This window comes from Capra hircus, chromosome 4 (genome assembly GCF_001704415.2).
Source record: "Capra hircus breed San Clemente chromosome 4, ASM170441v1, whole genome shotgun sequence".
Lineage (NCBI taxonomy): Eukaryota > Metazoa > Chordata > Mammalia > Artiodactyla > Bovidae > Capra > Capra hircus.
In genome coordinates, this window is record NC_030811.1 from 111948516 (window position 1) to 111968495 (window position 19980).

Sequence of the window (19980 nt, forward strand, 5' to 3'; positions counted from 1 at the left end):
ACTCATGTCCATTGAGTCGGTGATGCCATCCAACTATCTCATCCTCTGTTGCCCCCTTCTCCTCCTGCCCTTAGTCTTTCCCAGCTGCAGTGTCTTTTCCAGCCAGGTGGCTCTTTGCATTAGGTGGCCAAAGGACTGGAATTTTAGCTTCAGCATCAGTTCTTCCAATGAATATTCAGGGTTGATTTCCTGTGGATTTGTGAGTGATGAGCCTTAAACATGACCCTGGCTAAGCCACCATCTGGCTTTAGTCTCATGAGAAATCTCAAACCAGAACAACCCGACTGAACTGTTCCTGATCTCCTGACCCACAGCATTATGAGAGATATTAATAATAAGTAACTGTTGTTTTTAAGACACTAAATTTTGGGGTGATTTGTTAAGTAGCAATAGATAATCAGAACTTGGGGTGCCAGTGACATTTCATTCTGCGCAAGTGGGAATTCCTGGGGTTCCTCAGCAAGATGGTAACCCAGAGGCATGTGCAAAGCCAGCTGTCAGTGTGGCTTGACACGAGTGTGTGCTTAGTGGCTCACTCATGACTACTTGGCCTACTCTTGTGATCCCATGGACTGTAGCCCACCAGGCTACACTCTGTCCATGGGATTCTCCAGGCAAGAATGCTGGAGTGGGTTGCCATGCCCTCCTCCAGGGGATCTTCCCAATTTAGGGATCCCAATTTAGGGATCGAACCCAGGTTTCCTGCACTGCAGGTGGATGTTTTATCATCTGGGCCACCATGGAGTTTTCCCCTGAAACATCCTTCCAAAGCGTATAGAGCTGGTGCCCAGGGGCTGGTCTAGGAGGGGCTGTTTGCCAAGGATATGGACAGGCTGTGATGCAGGGGACTGGGGTGTTCATATGCACACATGCTAGCTACATGCCGCCAGGTTTTGGTGAGGAGTCGAAGAATTCTAAGTACAAACTTGGCTTTCTAGGTCATTATGAAGACGTATTTGTCAAGGTAAGAGAATAAGATTTCTTTAACTTTTTGTCAGTTGCATTTAGAGTTTGAAATAGTTATATGGTAAGTGGGCTTCCATTTTGACTCTGCTCTGGGTCTTGCAAGTGTCAGGGTTGTTCCTGGCCTACACCATCACCAGGGCCCATTTTAAACCAAGGAAAGCAACCCACAGCCCCCAGGACAAATCCCTGCCCATCGCATGCTTTTATATAGGCTGTGAGCTACCAATGGGCTTTACTTTTAAAACAGCTTTTAAAAATCAAAAGCAAAATATTTCATAACATATCTATATGTGAAAATTACATGAAATTCAAACCTCAGTGCCCCATAAATTGTTTTATGGGAACACAGCCATGCTCACTCATTTATGTATTGGGCACGGCTGCTTTCACACTCTAACAGAATCATGAGTCAACCCTGCAGTGAGCCGACAGAGACGGTATGGCTCAGAAAGTGGAATTTACTGTCTGGCTCTTAGAGAAAGTTTGTCTGCTCGCTTCCTGGAGGAGCAGACAGACAGGAGGAAGGGAAGAGTCTTGCAGTTGTCTCGTGGGCTGCATGATAGAAATACCTGCTGAGCACCCAAACAGACCCGTGCCAGGGACCCACCCTCCATATTTCTAGAGTGAATTGGTCTGGGGTATGGGTGCCTTCCAAACCTTCCCATGATTCTAATGAGAGCCAGAGCTGCGAGCCACTGGGCTGAGGGGATTGGATATCTGAGGGTCTGAATTTCCCAAACGTTCGGCAGAATAAGAACTTGTTCCTGCTTGCCCCAAGGCTCTGCGAGCTACTCAGTTACTCCATTTGGCTGAAGATGGAGGGAGAGAAGAGTCCTTGTTTCACACCGTAGTAGGATGTATTAGCTAAGCTGTTTGTGAGCAAGCTAAGTGGCTTCACTTGTGCCTGACTCCTTGCAACCCTATAGATGGTAGCCTGCCAGGCTCCTCCCTCAGTTCTCCAGGCAAGAATACTAGAGTGGGCTGTCAGATCCTCCTCCAGGGGATCTTACCCACCGAGGGATGGAACTCTTCTTTCTTACCTCTCTTGCATTGGCAGGCGGGTTCTTTCCCACTAGCGCCACCTGGGAAGCCCTCAAACTAAGCTGCATTTGAACCTAAATCCTTGAACCACTGCTTCAAACACATGCCCCCGGATGTCCCCAGCATTGCCGCGTCACTCGGGCAGGCAGACCTTGCCTGCTATAGAAGGTACCCCTGCCGGGCCCCTTCTCAGGATTCACTCCAACAGGGAATCCTCACCCCATCTTTGCCGCGTGCCCGCTGTAATTATTGGTGTTCTCGCAGGGAAGGAGAAAAGAGACAACTCTATCAGAATCCCATTCTCCCCCGGCACATTCAGCACCGTCAGCGGAGGCTGGCTCGGGGGACTGCAGGCCTGCTCTGCGCTATTATTGCGCCTGGCTTCGGCTCAGCATGACTCAACGCAGACAATAGCACACCGAGAGCACAGGGATGAACGGTAAATACGAAGCCTGGGATTTTTTTTTTTTTTTTTTAAGTCTTGTCAGTTTTCTCCTGATTTGTGTCCTTTATCCCAGCCCCCTCTGCTGTATAAGCTCCTCAAAGCTAATGCCCATAACGCCACCACCCACTGGTAGCAGCAGGCTACTGGACCACGGCAGGGCCTCGTGGCAGAGCTTTCACAATGCCCGCCATTCTTCAGCGACCAGGACGTGTTAACCTAAGCGGCACCGGGTTGCTCCAACACCGTCCCCTCTGGTTTCTCTCTCCTCTGGGGACCAACAGCAAGTGGAGGAGTGCCGCCCCCTGACTCGCATCGCTTGCCTCAAGGAGCCTCCGTCGCATGCTCCCACCTGGCCGAGCTGGAACCGCCCCCCGGCCCCCACCTGCTGAAAAAGCACAGCGAGACGCTGGGCAATTAAGGAGCTGAAAGATGATCCTCATCTCTCCTGCCCCATTTAAAAAGTGAGAACTATTTCTCAAAGCTATTTCTTTGGCCTTCTGTGGATCCCAGCTCTCCCCCTGCTTGTGGGATGACGTCACCCCAGGTACGCAGCGGAGCCCCGCCCCGCCCCGCCCTGCCCCGCCCCGCGGCTACTGGGAATGACGTCAGCAATGGCATCTGTCCGCTCTCCTGTCAATCACCAACGTGGGATGAAGGCGTATGTTTTGCTCCCTTGAAACAGCCTCAAGGAACATGTTATTGTTCCGACCCTTGTACAGTTCTAATCAGTTTCCAAAGGTCATTCGTGGCTCCCATTTAACTAAGAAATGTGCCTATTCTCCATCTTGGCTACCATGAAGTCTGCTTCTACGCCAGGGGTCCCCAACCCTCCCCGCAAACAAGCCCGTAACCTGTTAGGAAGCCCACCACAGCGGGTGAGTGGTGGGTGAGCTGATCAAAGCTCCCTCTGCCCCTCTCCATCGCTCCCCATCACTGGCGTTACCACTTGAACCATCCTGTTTCCCTCCCCACCCCATCAACCCCACAGCCCTTGTCCATGGAGAACAATTGTCTTCCATGAGGCCGGTCCCTGTTGCCAAAAAGCTGGGGACTGCAGCTCTACACCCTCCCAGTCTCAGAACCCACTGGGGAGGCCAGAACTGTGTGGAAATGTGCTTGCCTTTGACATAGATGACTAGATGCTTCAGGGAAACGGCAGGGGCAGTTGAGGGCTGGAGACGCAGGGCTCTCATTAACTTTTGCAGCATACAATTCACATCAACTGGGAATACTTAAATTCGGTTCTGTGACAGTGTCAGCTTGTGAGGGCTTATAAACCGTACCATCACAGGCGTTATCGGGAAAGGAGCCAGGGAAGGGACACCGGAAGTACCTGCTGTTGGGGGGTGAGGGTCTGCTCAGGGGGAGAAAGCCAGGGGTCCAGCTCCTCTTAACATGAGATATGAATTTTGATATTTTCTCTTCAAAGAGAAACATTTAAAGATCACCCGACTGCATATCTGGAAGTTGGAAGAAAGCAAGCAGTGTGGGGAAAAAAAAAAAGTGAGCAGACTTTACACATTTTTTTGTATTCCTAATACTTAGTGATGTGCCTGGCAGTTTAGACACTGAAAAATATTTGGATCAAAGAACAAATGAATGCATGCCCATGTGTTGTGAACTTTATTATCAATTCATGGGGATTTGTTTGGGGTTATGAAGATCCAACAAGAAAGAAGAGGTGGTGATAGAAATGAGACTGGCCTCCCCAGGTGGCAAGGTCCCTCCCAGGGCAGCGCCCAGCAGTGCTGGGTCAGGTGCGGGTGCCCGCTCGGCAGGGTTCAGACAAGTGTGCTCCGTTGCCAAAACAGTAATGCCTCTGACAGAATGTCAGCATGTTCAGGCTTTGATTTGTATTCAGTGGAGGGTAACCTATTCACCTTTCTCCTTTGCCTTTATCAATCCTAAAGGAAATCAACCCTGAATATTCATTGGAAGGACGGATACTGAAGCTGAAGCCCCAATACTCTGGCCACCTGATGCAAACAGCCAGCTTGTTGGAAAAGACCTTGATGCTGGGAAAGATTGAGGGCAGGAAGAGAAGAGATCAACCAAGGGTGAGATGGCATCACCAATTCAACGGACATGAGTTTGAGCAAAGGGGGAATTTAACAGATACCTGGCACATCCCAGCTAACTCGCGCCTTCACATATCCAAAAGCATGGTATACTTGGTCTCTTATTTGCACTATTCCCTCCCCCCGCCCTTTTTTCTCTTTTTTTGGGGGGCCACACTGTGTGGCTTGTGGGATCTTAGCTCACCAGTCAGGGATTGAACCTGGTGCCCCTGAATTGGAAGCTGGGAGCCTTAACCACTGACTGCCAGGGATGTCCCTATACTTGAAGCACGGTTGTGTCTAAGATTATTTAAGATAATGTTTCTTTGATGGAATATAAGGTGTTATTTGAGACTCACCAAGAAGATGTACCCCCCAAAAAATGTACAGAGATTCTGCTATACTTTATTCCATATCATGTTACAAGAAAACAACAGTGACAGCCGACAAACCATTACGTCTTTCATAATACAGACAAATTACAATTGGTAACAAATATGCAACATGAATTATTCCATTCTCCTTTACTATGTATCATTTTGAAGGATAACAGTTTTCTGAATGATGCTAGCTCATTTCTTAGGTACCAACCTCCTGTTAGAAAGTACACATTTCAGTGTATCATAAAAAAAAAAAAAAAACAAGATAAAAGAAAAATTTAAAAAATCCACTCCCAACTAGAGACTCTAGATTTTGTATGTGCCTCTAAAATATGCTGCTATAGGAAGGGAATGAGGAGACTGCTTATTTGATTTGATTTTGTTTGGTTTGGCTTTTGGTGTCTGAGAAAATTACAAGGCAGTAGCACATACGGTTTCTTCTGCCTACAAGCTGGTAAGGGAGATGGAAGTTCTATGCAATTATGCAGCATATTCCTATGTATAAGGGGCAGGCAATAATCTACCCCAGTATGTACAGCCTAAACATCCTCTTATATAACAAAGATTACAAAACCAGTAATATTCACAGATGATTATCTTGTGTAGACTCATTACCTAAGGTACTGATTACACTGGCTATCATGTACACACTGAGGAAAGGATACCAAGAGACCGTGCTTTCTGCAAGCTTGAAGGCTCCTCAGGGACTCTTCTTGTCACTCTTGGGAGGGAGGAATAGCTTCTCATCCTTGTGTTAATGGAGGGACAGCCATTCCCACCTTATACCCCTGTTTTGTTTTTTTTTTCTGAGTACTGCAGACATTTTGTTTTTCCATGTCCTGTGTATCTTGTATTTTTAAGTCAACCAAACTCTTCCTTCAAGACAATGGAAACGAAGTCCCAGGTTTCCTTTCAGAGCGCTGTGTGTGCGGTCATGTGGATAGAGCTACCATGCTAACATGTTCTAACTATTCCAGCTGTTTGAACTGAAGCTACTCCTTCATATAAAAATATCTCACAAAACATTCCAGTGCTTTCTCAACAGAATAATAAATCTGCTCATGAACACAGTCTCGAGTGATTTTCATGGCTGTCCTCAGTGAGAGGAGAGGGAAAAAAGGAAAAGGTCGTTGCAAGTGGGAGAGGAAAGAGAAGGAAACTTTGGATGTCCTGAACCAATGGCAAGCAAGGGGAACCAGAAGTCTCCTAAGTGAGACCCTTCTGAAACACATCGCTGTAATAAAACATATTCCTTTTACTGAGAAGTATCACATTTCATTTTGCAAGAGAAACTGTCAGTAATAGGGTCACAGATCTGTGGATAACTTAAGATTTCTAAGTGAAGTCTTTAAACATTAAATATCTTCAAATTTTCAAGTTAGAAAGCTTATTATGTAGCAAGACTTCATCATCAGTTGCCCTTGGTTTAAACCTCATTAAGTACAAAAGCTGTGCCTCTCCCCCAGAATGAATAATTCAGACAAATCACAGGAGAGGCTTGTTTTCTGATTGCAGGTCAAGTTTTCTTTCCATGTTTACTTTAAGAAATCCTAACGTAAATACACATTAAGTCAAAATCCCTCTGCAGACTTCCAAAGAGTTGGAATGTGTGAAAGAAGAACCGGAAGGAGTTCTAGGTGGCAAAGAGTAAACATTCTGGCCTTGGATAACTTTTCCTCTCTTTAAAATCAACCAGTAAATGGCTTAGCACTCAGAAGTTTACAGTGAATGCTACTTTGGGGACAAGATGGATTGTGACCTTAACATCTATCCTCACATCCCATTCCAGGGAAAGTACCGTTTTAATGTTAAGAAATTCTGGGTCCGATTTCCTATGTGTACCGGGTTTGACCACAGAAAAGCTTTTCCTTCACCTGATGCTCAGGGAAAAGTCTTTGTCAAGCTGGCTGGTAATTCCTATTCTTGACCCTAGAAAGTGCGACTCTCCTCTCTAACAGGAAAGGTAAAACAAGTACACGCCGGGATTTCCATAGGAACTGGTGTCCTGAGGAGCTAGGTTTCATGCTCTAGATGACGCTTCCTAACTTCCCCATTAGCCTCAGTGTTATTTGGCATCTGCAGCGGGGGCTGCCCCACCAGGGACAGACCTGTGCCAGGCAGCGCTCCCCCGGATCAAAGTCCGCACGCCCAGCCCACATCTCGCTCCATGTCACGTATTCGCCTTCATCCTCCAGGGTCTCTCAACTTCTCAAACAAGGGAAGCCGGGCCTTTCTATTCTCCCCCCCTTTCCATCTTTAAAGCAAGACTCCTGCCTTGTCTCTAACACCTGCATCCGTGCAGTTATTCCCGGAGACTGTTTACAGTTAGGGTACCCAATGATGCCTTCCAATCAGCTTGGAATGTTTAAAAAAGAAAATGTGGTTCAAAGGTGCTTTGGTGTAAACGGGAGAGTTTCACACTCTGGATAACTTGGTAATCTGCTTTTTCAAGGTTGACTAGTAAAGACCGTATTTGGGGCTCGTCCAGAGGATATGAGTCTTTTGCACCCACGATTTAAACGTTCTGTTCCTCACTTTTCACCATTTAGAAAATACAAAACATAACAAAGTGGATGGAAAAAATAAGATGTTGACAAGACCCAGAAAACATGTAAAAAGTTACCTCAATTTCCAGAGGTTCGAAAGGAAGCGATTTATCCCTGTCTTTGTTCTTAATGTTTCATATTTGTTTCTTCACTTCCAGCCTGCTCGGAGAACAGTCATGCTATGTGGCTTGAAAATGCTAAGCAGATTCCGATATCTTATATAAATGTGCAGTTGCTTCCGAGGGGGAAAAAAAAAAAAAAAGCACATTTGCAAACGTTCTCAAAAGGGAAGAGCCAAGTGGTGCTCCACCGCCAGAGACCAAGTTGTCAAGTCAGTCAGAGAACATGGGTTTGCTTCAGCTACAATTTTCCTTCCTGGCGGCTGCAAAATGTGCACTGCTCTCAAAGAAAACACACATTGTTTTATGCCACTATGTGGCTTTCAAGTACAGACATTACTGCAGAAGTGTGAACACCGAGTGTGTTGTCTTAATGTATTTAAGACATGGCTGGTGAAAGCATAAAAACCTTTACAGAGACGCTGCGGTGCAGAGGGAAATCAAACAAAATCAAATGCAAAAGACTGAAAAGAATACATGCCATGTATCAGTAAGCAAAACTTAATCTTCACACAGTTCTTGGAAATCACAAGGTATCCAAATGCGTGCAAGGTTTTAAATAAATTGCGGAGAAAACAGGGTCTTGTCAGCTTCAATTTTCTTCTACGTGAAATCCACCCCAGGGAGCAAAAGGAAACTGATCCATGAATCCCTTCGTATTATTGGCCACTTCATTAATTTTTTTTTTTTTTCCTCCCCAGAACGATGACAACTTAATCCTGGAAGGAGGAAAAGAGAAAACTGTTACATGTTAAAAAACAAAACAAGCAAATCTTACATCATTCTTTTTCCACAATTACACAAGACATCAAAAGTGCTCAGGCGAAAGTGAGCCTGTCGATTCTTTTTCCACAGCTACCTCGAGCATTCTCTTGAGCCAAGACAGTTCTTAAAATACAATAAACACATGTTCTGATTGCATTTTCTTCCATTAAAACAATTCAACTCCATGAATTTAAATGGTCTAACCTCCTCTTGGATTATTTAGAGAAAAAGAAATTCAGCAAATCTCCTTCCCCAAGTCATTAGCACTAATACTGGTCTTAATTAAGTGCCTGTGGCATCATACAGATCATTAAAAGGACAGATCGTATTCATTTTTTGGACATGAAATAGAAAAACGGATCACATTTTTTTTTTTTAAATCCAGTTGCATATACATCCATAGTGCTGACTATCAGACCTAGTTTCAGCAGAATGAAAATTGGCCAGCATGACCTGAATTGCCAGGCTCTTCCCACCATCCTGCATACAACTGTGGGTTTCCAGGGATGCCTGCTTAAATTCGGTAACTGCTTCCGAATGGAATGTGAACCATTCCAGAAGAAAGGAGGAATGTTCACTCCGCTTCTCTCTCTGTTTCTGTTTGGCCCTTCAGCACTGAGTTTCTAAGACAGGAAAAGAATGTCTTGCTAGGAAGGGTGAACAGAAATGCTGCCAAGGCAAGGCACACAGCCGAGAGATTCTATCCATCAGCTCCATGGAGGCCCAGGACCAACTCATTATCTCAGTAGAGAAGCTGGAGGTCACCTGTCCCCTTCCACAGTGCCACACGGTCCCCCTCCTGGGCAGACAGGACCCCATGGCCCCTGTCGAGACCTCATAGTGCAGTTGCCTTACCGCTGCCCTTGGAGGCTGTGCTGCCAAGCATGTCATCCTGAATGGCACGGCCTTGACCATCTGACAGTGAAGAACCATTAGAATAGTACCCTTTCCGCCCTCTACTCATCCCCCTCCCCCCACCTACTATGAGGATTTTTCAAAGGTTAACTTTCCACCTTGTTTTAAAAATTGACATGAAATTCATATAGCACAAAATTAACCATCTTACAAGTATACAATCCCTGAGTTGGGAAGATCCTGTGGAGAAGGAAATGGCAACCCACTCCAGTATTCTTGCCTAGAGAATCCCATGGACAGAGGAGCCTGGCGGGCTACAGGCCATGAGGTTGCAAAGAGTCACACATGACTCAGTGACTGAGCATGCGCGCAGAGCGTATGATTAACTGGCCCTTAGTGCCTTCACAGCGTTGCGCAACCGGCACCTCTATTTAATTCCAAAACACTTCTGTCACCCCCAAAGGATAGCTTATATTCTTTACTTATATTTCTCGTATCCTCTACTCCCATTCTTCCCTTGCCCCAGCCTCTGGCAGCAATGAATGTACTTTCTGTCTCTACATGTTTACCTATTCTGGAAATTTCATGTGAATGGAATCGTACAATATGTGATGTCTGGTTTCTTTCACTGAACATAACGTTCCTAATGCTCACCCATGTTGTAGCTTGTGCCAGTACCTCATTCTTTTTTATGGCCGAATAATATTCCCTTATATGAATATAAGACATTATGTTTATCGATTCATGAATTGATGTATGTTTGGGTTAGTTTCACCTTTTGGCTATTGTGAATAGTGCTGCTATGAACATGCATGTGCAAATATTTGTTTGACTCCCTGTTTTCAATTCTTTTGGGTAACAATTAGAAGTGGAATTGCTGGGCCATATGGTAATTCTGTGTAGCTTTTTGAGGAACTGGCAAATCATTTTCCACAGTGGCTGCAACATTTTATAATTCCACCAGAAATATACAAAGGTTCTAATTTCTCCACATCCTTGCTAACATTTGGTATTTTCTGTTTTTGTGTGTGTGTGTGTTTGCTTTTTCTTAATTATAGAAAAACTAGTGGATGTATCTGGTATCTCATTGTGATTTTCATTTGCATTCCCCTTATGATTGGTGATGTTTAACACCTTTTCATGTGCTTGCTGACCATCTGAATATTTCATCTGAAGAAATATATATTTCTTCTTTGAATGAAATATTCAAGTCCTTCACCCATTTTTAAACTGGGTTGTTTGTTGTTGAGTTATAGGAGTTTTTTAAAATATATATATTTTGGATAGTAATCTCTTGATTTGCAAATATATACTCCCATTCTGTGGGATGCCTTTTCATTGTATTGATAGTGCCCTTTGAGGTACAAACATTTTAATTTTGATGATGTCCATCTTACCCATTTTTTTTCTTTTGTTGCTTGTGGTTTTTTAGTGTGTTAGTGGCTCAGTTGTGTCAAACTCTTTGTGATCACAGGGACTGTAGCCTGCCAGGCTCTTCTATTCGTGGAATTCTGTCCAGGCAAGAATACTAGAGTGGGTTGCCATTCCCTTCTCCAGGGGATCTTCCTGACCCAGGGATTGATCCCAGGTCTCCTCACTGCCGCCAGATTCTGTACCACCTGAGAGGTCCATGTCATATCTAAAAATCCATTGTCAAATCTAAGGTCATGAAGATTCACCCCTATTGTTTTCTTCTAAGAGATGCCAGTTCTTCCAGGAGGCCTGCCCACCCTGGCCAAACAGGAGTCGGGGTTTGTCCTGACATCTGCTTGCCAAGACCCAGGTGGCAGGTGGGTTCTTTACCACTCCAGCCACCTGGGAAGCCCGAGGTGAAGCAGTCATTGCCTGGCTCTCCTCCACTCCACCACTTTTACTGGCAGAAGGCAGACCCCAAGGTCAGGCCCCCAAGCTGACCTTCTGAGCTAGAGACTTCATGCAGTGCTCCTGAGGTGTGGGGGCACTGACTGTGGGGGAGCGCCTAGCGTAGCAGGTGGCATCGCTGTGCTCCTGAGTAGGCTTGGTTTTGTTGGCCATCCTCTCCCTAGAGCATAGCCCAGATCCAGTGCAGGTCCTCAGCCAACAGCTGCGGTTTGAACAGGAAGGAGAAAGGCAGACTTGGAGACCCTGGGAGTGGAATATGTTCTCAGATGTTAGCTCCCCCTGGCATGGTGACAGGGGGCAGCTGCTACGGCTCTGCTGCTGCTGAAAGACCGAAGGGCTGGGACCAGATACCCCGCAGGCTGAGAAGCCTGGGTCCAATTAACACCTGCCTATAGGCTGAACATTTCTTTTTTTAACTCCATGACATTCTATTTGAAAGAAAGAAATGATTTGATTTTCAGTATATTTGACTTCGGGCTTCCCAGGTGGCTGGAGTGGTAAAGAACCCACCTGCCAATGCAGGAGGTGTAAGAGGTGTGAGTTCGATCCCTGGGTCAGGAAAATCCCCCGGAGGAGGGCATGGTAACCCACTCCAGTGTTATTGCCTGGGAAATCCCATGGATAGAGGAGCCTGGCAGACTACAATCCACGGGGTTTCTAAAGAGTCGGACATGACTGAAGCGACCTAGTATGCACACATATTTGATTTCATGTAACCATAAACTGTCCACAGCATGTAACTGTCCTATTGGGCTGATTTGAGACACACATTGATTGTGCGTATCCTTGCCTTTGCCCTGATTCTTTGCCCGTAACCTCTAGGAGAACCCTATGGACCTAACCCAGGGCATAAGCAGGGTTGGGGAATGAAGGATACACATAATAATCGTAATTGGATAGTAAGTGGTGAAAACAGTGATGATGAAGAGTCTATTACTTAGGTTGAGGCTCAGACATTCAATGGAAGGAGCCAATAATATGAAAAGAAGGGAGGTGCCCGTGAGAGCTAGACTCTTTCCCATCTCTGTGAGAAGCTGAGCCCAAATTGTGCCCGCTTTGCTGCCTGACTCTGGTCACCGGCAGCTTGGGATGGCCATTCTTCATCCTTGGGCAGCATCAGCATCCATTTCAGATTTCAAAGACTGCATATGACGTAGAAAAATTCCCTAAAGTCTAAATGTAATCATGCATTTGACAGGTGGGGATAAAGAGAGGTGAAGGAGAGAAGGCACACCACATTCATAGGGAAGCAAGGTACAATAGCAAAATCCTGCCCTTACATTTATGCCAGAGATTATTAAAATGCACTGCACACACAATAAAAATGAAACTGAACATCAATTATAGGCTCGACTATGTGCACATCAACTCCGAAGTCTAGAAACCATAAGATTAACAGAAGCCATTGGTATCCTGCTTTCTGTTTTCACAACGTTCTTTCTCTAGAAACAAATGTTTTAAAGCGGAAATTGCATTTTATTGATAAAATCCTTATTCAGAAATATCTACATAGAACTTCTCGGCTATAAATATTAATTAATTGGATCGCTGGTACCCATAATGCAACTTCGCTCTGACCCATGTGCCCTATGAACTAGATATTTTTTGGATTCAATTTTCTTAAAACCAACTGTCAGCGTCATGTGATGGAAGAGATGAAAAATGAAAATGAGCAGCCCCGCTGTGCAGGTGGGTGACCTGTGGGAGAGAGTCTGCCTGGTAGGGTTTTTACACGAACCATCAGACACAGACCAATTGATTAGATCATCTCATACCCGCCACCAACTAGGCTCAAGAGACTAATTAGAGAGAGTACTGCCTGCGCAGGCACCCCATTGACACCTAATTTGCTCAGCCAAAGCCTTTGGGGAAAATGTATTATCTCTGCAGCCGCACTTCATGCATTTCTGATTTGAGGCATAAGCAAGGAGCGCTTCATCACTCTTTTGAGCAAACTAAATGTAGAAACCCTTAAGTGCTCAATGCAAGCAAACAGACCCAAATTAAAAACGGGCCAGGCTCCTTCTAATTCCCTCCGTGCTCCCTGTTAAATCTCTATGTGTACACACACACACACACACACACACACACACACACACACACACACACACACAGACACACACACGTGCGCGCGTGCAGTTTACATGCTGGCGGGACAACAGAGCCCAAGGAGCCCAGCTCAGGGCGCCTGCATCAGATGGTCTTTCACTGGCCTCTACCCGCTTGAAGGTTCTGTGTTTGTTTTATTTTCTATTTTTTTTTTTTTAACCCTGCTGCACTGCCCCTCCACAAAGTATTCCTTTTTTCTACAGGAAGGCTCTGCCCTTTTTCCCCGCCCCCCGTCTCTCTCTCTAAGCCTCACTGGAGAGAAGTGATTATTTTTCCTCCAAATTAAAACAACTGTAGGTTTTCCTTTCATCCCCTAAATTGTGAAGGGGATATTCACCAGGATGTATGTGAAGCTGCAGGGTAATCCACTCATTTCTATTTGAGGGAATTCTTTGTAAAGATGCCTAACAGAAAGGGAAGAAATTTGATAGGAAACTGCCTTGTGGTAGCAAGGACAGTACAGAATTATAAAATAGTTAGTCTCCCTTCAAGAAAACTGGTGTGCACCATTCGACCGTCTTTATCTTTTATCTATTTCTAATCTAGAACAAAACTAATTCCATTATTTCCTTCACTTCAAATGTAGTACCCAAAAGACGAGCATGTAAGGAGGAATTTAAAGATAGGTATATAATTAATCACATGCTTACAAAAAGGAAATAAAAATGAAAAGTTCAGGCAATATGGGAAAAACAGAGTATCTCTGTCCCAAATCTAGTGGCTAGAGGGAATGAATTTCCATAATGCTGGAATAAAATTAAAAAAAAAAAAAAAAAAAGAAACAGAACCTGCTATGGTGTGTTCTGCTGCTGCTGCTGTTGCTGCTGCTGCTGCTGCTGCGTCGTGTCCGACTCTGTGCGACCCCATAGACGGCAGCCCACCAGGCTCCCCCGTCCCTGGGATTCTCCAGGCAAGAACACTGGAGTGGGCTGCCATTTCCTTCTCCAATGCAGGAAAGTGAAAGTGAAGTCGCTTAGTCATGTCCAGCTCTTTGAGACCCCATGGACTGCGTGGACTTAATGACTTTATGCCTTTCTACTCATATATTGGATGAATTGTTTTACCCATGTATTCCAGTAGATTACAATTCTGTTTTGTGCAAAGTCACTTCAGTAGTGTCCAACTCTTTGTGACCCCGTGGACTGTAGCCCGCCAGGCTCCTCTGTCCATGGGATTCTCTAGGCAAGAATACTGGAGTGGGTTGCCATTTCTTCCTCCAGGGGATTTTCCTGACCCAGGGATCGAACCCATGTCTCCTGTGTCTCCTGCCCTGCAGGTGAATTCTTTAACTGCTGAGCCACCAGGGAAGCCCCCTTATAATTTTCACATTTATCTTATTCTTAAGAATTTGATGAACATCTGGGGGGATCAGTTTAGCTGTCTACTTTTGAAACCAGCATCTACAGTTGGCCTAAACTGGGCCTTCCAGTAGTCAGAGGGCTCCAGAGGTCATTGGAGTAATTATCTTTCTGAAGGCATATGGAGAATCATTGTAGGGGAGATGTTTGAAAATAGTTAAAAAATCAGGGCCTCAACAAGCACATACAGAATTTTTTCTGACTTAATGAAAAAAAAAAAAAAAAAAAAAAGACCAGAAAGCTTTTCTTCCCCAAGTGCCATATTAATAAGATTCACAAGAAAAATACCCAGGGGAAAAAAGAAAAACAAACCAAAAACCCACCAGGCTGTGCCATTTTGTATCTGATTTTGCTTAAAATACTAAACTGAAACAATCAAATTAATCTTTTGTACCTAATTAATCCTCCAGCAGAGTTTGCTACTCGAGAAGATTAGGTCCACACAAATAAGGTTGCTAAACCCCAAGCGCCAAGGCAACTATGAACCTCTCTGAAGTAAAAATATCATGTATATATACAAATATACACATACGTGACACATGGGCTCAGCTGTATTTATGCAACATACACACTCAAAAATTTCACCCTGTAGATTTTATAGGAATGTTGGACTCAAAATGACATATTTTAAACTTCACACAGAATTCCAAAGATCTAGGGACAGCTTAATTTGTTCATTTTTTTTTTTTTTTTGGTGAGTTTAATTATGCTGTGACTTGGCTAGAAATACAGGTTTTCTTTGAGACTATCTGATATTAGTGATTTCCAGTGACTCTGACATTGCACTGAAGCTGCTTGGGGCGGGGGCAGGTGGGGGGAGGGAAGAAACGCTATGAGACAGAAGGGAGCAGAAAATGAGTCAGACCCATATTCTGTAACTTGTTTCTGATTTGTGACCATCCCTGCAGTACTCCCCAGAAGAGAACGCGTCTTTGAGACTAACAAGAGAATATTAATTAAAACGAATGTAGAGATAGCTGGGCTTTGTTTTAAGCTTAACAGAAGGTCCATCACTCAAAATAGCCCAAATCCTTTAAGTTGAAAGCTGTTTGGTAACATCCATATGGATGCACAATGCACTAATTGCAGCGACTTTGCACATTCTAAGCTTCTTGCCAGAGTGGTGATTTTAATTAAAAATTTTTAGGCAAAGCTTTAACATTTCAAAACAAAGCATCTCTTGTACAGGGAGACTGACTTAACATATCATTTTAATAATCATCATTATCAACAAACATTTATTGAAATCCTCATTAAAGACCAGGCATTATATGATGTGTAATTAGCCGAGATGGAAAAGAATCTCCAGTTTAATGGTGTGACTGCTTATTAAATCAGATTTATGTAAATGCGAAACACTACTCGTGTTTTTGACACATGTGGATTAAAGGACAGCAGTCCTGGGAGTAGGTCCTATCTCAGAAAAGGCAAAACATGTGCGGGGCAAGTGCTGAGGTCTTCGAGAGTCACCAAGGCATATTTTAAGCTTTTAAAGATTAATATATATATATATATCTCCAATCACATATAATCATAAATATAGAAAAGTCATATATATATAATCATATACACACATATGCATGTATACATGTAATCTAAGGTTGGAAATAGCTCACAGAAATACTTTTAATGACAAAGTTAAGGATAAGAAAAGAAAGCCTTCACTAAGTGGTTTATTCCTTTTTTTAAGATTTTTTTTTGGTGTGAATGATTTTTTTAAAAGTCTTTATCTTTAATTCTGCTTAGAATATTGCAATTTGTTTAATTTAATTTTGTTACAATATTAATTTTATAATGATTCATTACAAATATTATAATTGTAAAATTTAACTGTTAAAATATTGCTTCTGTCTTATGTTTTGGTTTTGGGGACACAAGGCAGGTGGGATATTAGTTCCCTGACCAGGGATCGAACCTGTAACCCCCTGCATTGGAAGGGGAGGTCTCAAACACTGGACCACCAGACAAGTCCCACTGGGGCTTATTCTTTTCAAGGATTTCATATGTGAAGCTTTATTTGTTCAGCATACCTTTATAATTGACTGGTTCCAAGTGGGTATAAGTTAATTAAACAGAATTCTGACCCCTTCACCTTCCTTACATATTACAGTCCTACTAAACTATATTTAAATAAACCAAAGTCATGTAACCCAGCAGTGTGTGCATTTTTTACAACTTAAAACACACACACACAAATCTCATAAAACCACTTCTAAGTATTCAGCAGTCAGAGAAACATGAGGGTTCGTGTCTGACTTTAATTAAAAGATCTGAAAGGAGATGTGACTTCATTTTGGGGGGATTTTTTTTTCTTTCAAATTAAAAGCTGCCTAGTCATTACTGTCCAAAGTGTTGGAGCACAAGAAAATTTCATGCTAAGGTGTTTTTTCGAATTCAATATATATGATCACCTACAATTTGAATCTGTCTCCTGAATCATCTTATTCAGCAGAAATCTGCAAAGCTAAAGTGTATTTCTAGATCACATTTGATTGGTAAATAGAGAACAGTGTCAGCATAAACCAGAAGTCGTGTTGGTTCATGCGAGTGAGTTCCTGCCAGTCTTACAGTTTTGAGCCACTAAGTCACGGCAGCCGTTGTGCAAGAAACGTAAACACAGTTGCGTGCAAGCTGAAAGGGTCTACAGTACTGTACATGCTGTCTGCTTTCCTCTCGGCTTGCTTTGGCCACCCTTGGTATTGTTTATCGTATAGTTCTCCTGGGTCTCTGCACATTTTGCCCTTTTGATCCAAATTTGGAAGCCTCAATCCTTCCACCAAACCTCTTTCACCTGTAAACTATGCTAGTATTTTGGGTAGTTTTTTTCATAGCTCTTGTGAATGCTATGTGCTATAGACTGAATATCTGTATCCCCCCTCAAATTCACAGGTTGAAACCTAAGCCCCAGTGTGATGGTATTTCACATGGAGTCCATGTGAATGGGATTAGTGCCCTTATATAGAGATTCTGGGCTTCCCCGGTGGCTCGGAGGTAAAGAATTTGCCTGCCAAAGCAGGAGATGCAAGAGATGTGGGTTTGATCCCTGGCTCAGAAGATTCCCTGGAGGAGGAAATGGCAACCTGCTCCAGGAAATACTATGGGCTATGGGCCACAGTCCATGGGGTCGCAAAGAGTTGTACATGACTTAGCGATTTAGCGACTAAACAACTGAGAGATCCCAGAGAGCTCTGTCGTCCCTTCTGACAAGCTGAGGACTCAGCAAGGAGAGGGAGGAGGGTCCTCACTAGACACTAGATCTGTGGGTGCCTAGACTTTGGACTTCCAAGCCTCAAAGACTGTGAGAAAGAAATTTCTATTGTTTAGAAATCACCGTGTCTATGGCATCCTGTTACAGCAGCTCAAACATACTAAAACACTATGCTGAATACATTCTGAGTGTTTTGCACCTTACTGTCTTTCTTCCCGTAAGCTGCACAATTTTTACTGTGGCAGTCTGCTAAACACAGTTAGGAACACATACGTCATATCATAAGAGAAACATCTATTCTTGTGGGGCACAATCTGATACTGTCACAAGGTAACACACTGTGGACGTGACCACAACACATCATTTCCACCAGGAAATGTCTGCTGACAGCGAGGACGGACGGTCCAACAAGGTCATGTGAAGGACTGGGACACTGGACACCCAGCTGAGCTCCCCACCAACTCTTTCCCGTGTTCACCATTTGAACAGTGCTACCGAACAACAAACCACTGAGGGCCGACTGATGGAAGTTCCCAATCTCCACGTGCAAAGTCATCTGATATATATGTGTGCATCTGCTCACTCAGCTGTGTCCACTCTTTGTGATTCCACGGACTATAGCCCACCAGGCTCCTCTGTCCATGGGATTTTCCAAGCGAGAATACTGGAGTGGGTTGCTATTTCCTCCTCCAGGGGAATCTTTTCCTCCAGGGGAAACTATCTCCTGTGTCTCCTGCATTGGCAGGTGGATTCTTTACCACTGAGCCACCTGGGAAGTATCATCTGATATGTATGCCCCCCCAAATCATAATATGCTATTTTAAAGGATTTTGAGACTGGTTATCCCATCATAGCAAGCTGCTGTATTTCTCTCCTACCTAAGACAAGTTCTGAGAATATGTAATAGATTTGGGACATGTATGTCATTTTGAGAAATAAATAGCAACTTTTTGTGCACATGTAGCATTTCCGTGTATCTTCTCACTTAAAGAATGTGCCTGAAAAACAGTACCATAACCCTAGGAGGAGAACAGATTTTATAAACTGGGCTTTCAAAAAAGTTCTGATCCTTTTAGTCACTGGTTCAGTGTCTCCTGACATACCAGCTGCAGGAGGAATATTCCTAGTCTAAGGACCCAGAGCATTCACTGTAGGAAGCACAGCCTTTACAGAAACTGGGATGGCCAATGTCCCACTCTGTCAGGACTGAGGGGGTTTTCAGGATTCGGGACTTCCAATTTCAAATCTGGGGTAAACCAGAGGGAGTTGGTCACCTTGATAGGAACAACAGGATTGATATGTTGTTATTTCCAAGTTGATTATAAAAACAGAGCCAGCCAGCTTTGCACTTTACTGCAGGAACTAAAATATGCTGATGTTCCAATCCCAAATTGTGAGTCACAAGAGTAAGACAAAGGTTCCACATCAAGAATGGCAAAGGATTTGTTGAAAAGAAGGTGGGAACTGAACCTACAGCCTTCTCTCCGCTCAGCCCCTCAAAGGATTTGTCATATATCTCTCTGAGTCCTTATTTCAGGCTTTCTTCTGTGTTTTATTGACGCCACAGCAGATCACATTGTGTGCTAATGAGGTTGCTGAATTCAAGACCATTAACTTGCTCCTCACCGCAGTTCTCAGCTGCACTTCCAATAAATCCGTCTGTTTAAATTCACATATACTGATGTGGTGCTGTGTGGAGGAGACGGCTAACTCTCAAGTAACAAGAAGTGCAAACATTCCCTGAATCTTTGTGGCAAATGACACCACACTCACTGACCAGTGGCTGAACCAAACCATCGGCTGGCTTGCCTACTTCAATTCAGGAAACACTTACTGAGCATCTATTTTTAAGGTAGTCCAGTGTTTCGTGGGGAAAGAGACTGTGACAAAGACTATTAACGTGAGGTCCCAGGGCTGTTCTGAAGCTGGCATGGTTTGTGAGAGAGCCTGACGTTAACATTTTCAGGAATTTTGCAAGCTGTTGTTAAACACAGCCACCCTTGAAACTGGCAGTGGAAGGAGGTGTATTTACACCATGGGATACGGACAACTGACCAATCAGGGCTCTTCTGCTCTTTCTGGGGAGAGGGCTGTTAAACATTACCAGCACCTCCCTGCTGCCCTAGACCATTGCCAGGGCAACAACGCCCTCTCAGTCAGTGGAAAGTGACAGTGTTATCCCAGAGGGACCGAGGCAGTGAGGAAGACATGGGCTTTGAGAGATGCATAAAAGTTTAGGGCCTCCCTAGT

The 19980-nt window shown here is 44.0% G+C and overlaps 1 protein-coding gene across 2 annotated transcripts in view; it reads right to left on the reverse strand.

Annotated features, from left to right (window-relative positions):
- Window positions 4895-19980, reverse strand: part of CDK14 (cyclin dependent kinase 14) — a 673238-nt gene continuing 658152 nt past the window's right edge. For both annotated transcript variants that reach the window (XM_013963116.2, XM_018047444.1), the window contains one exon: window positions 4895-8273. The gene's annotated coding sequence lies outside the window, so the exon portion shown is untranslated. The remainder of the gene's footprint in view (window positions 8274-19980) is intronic.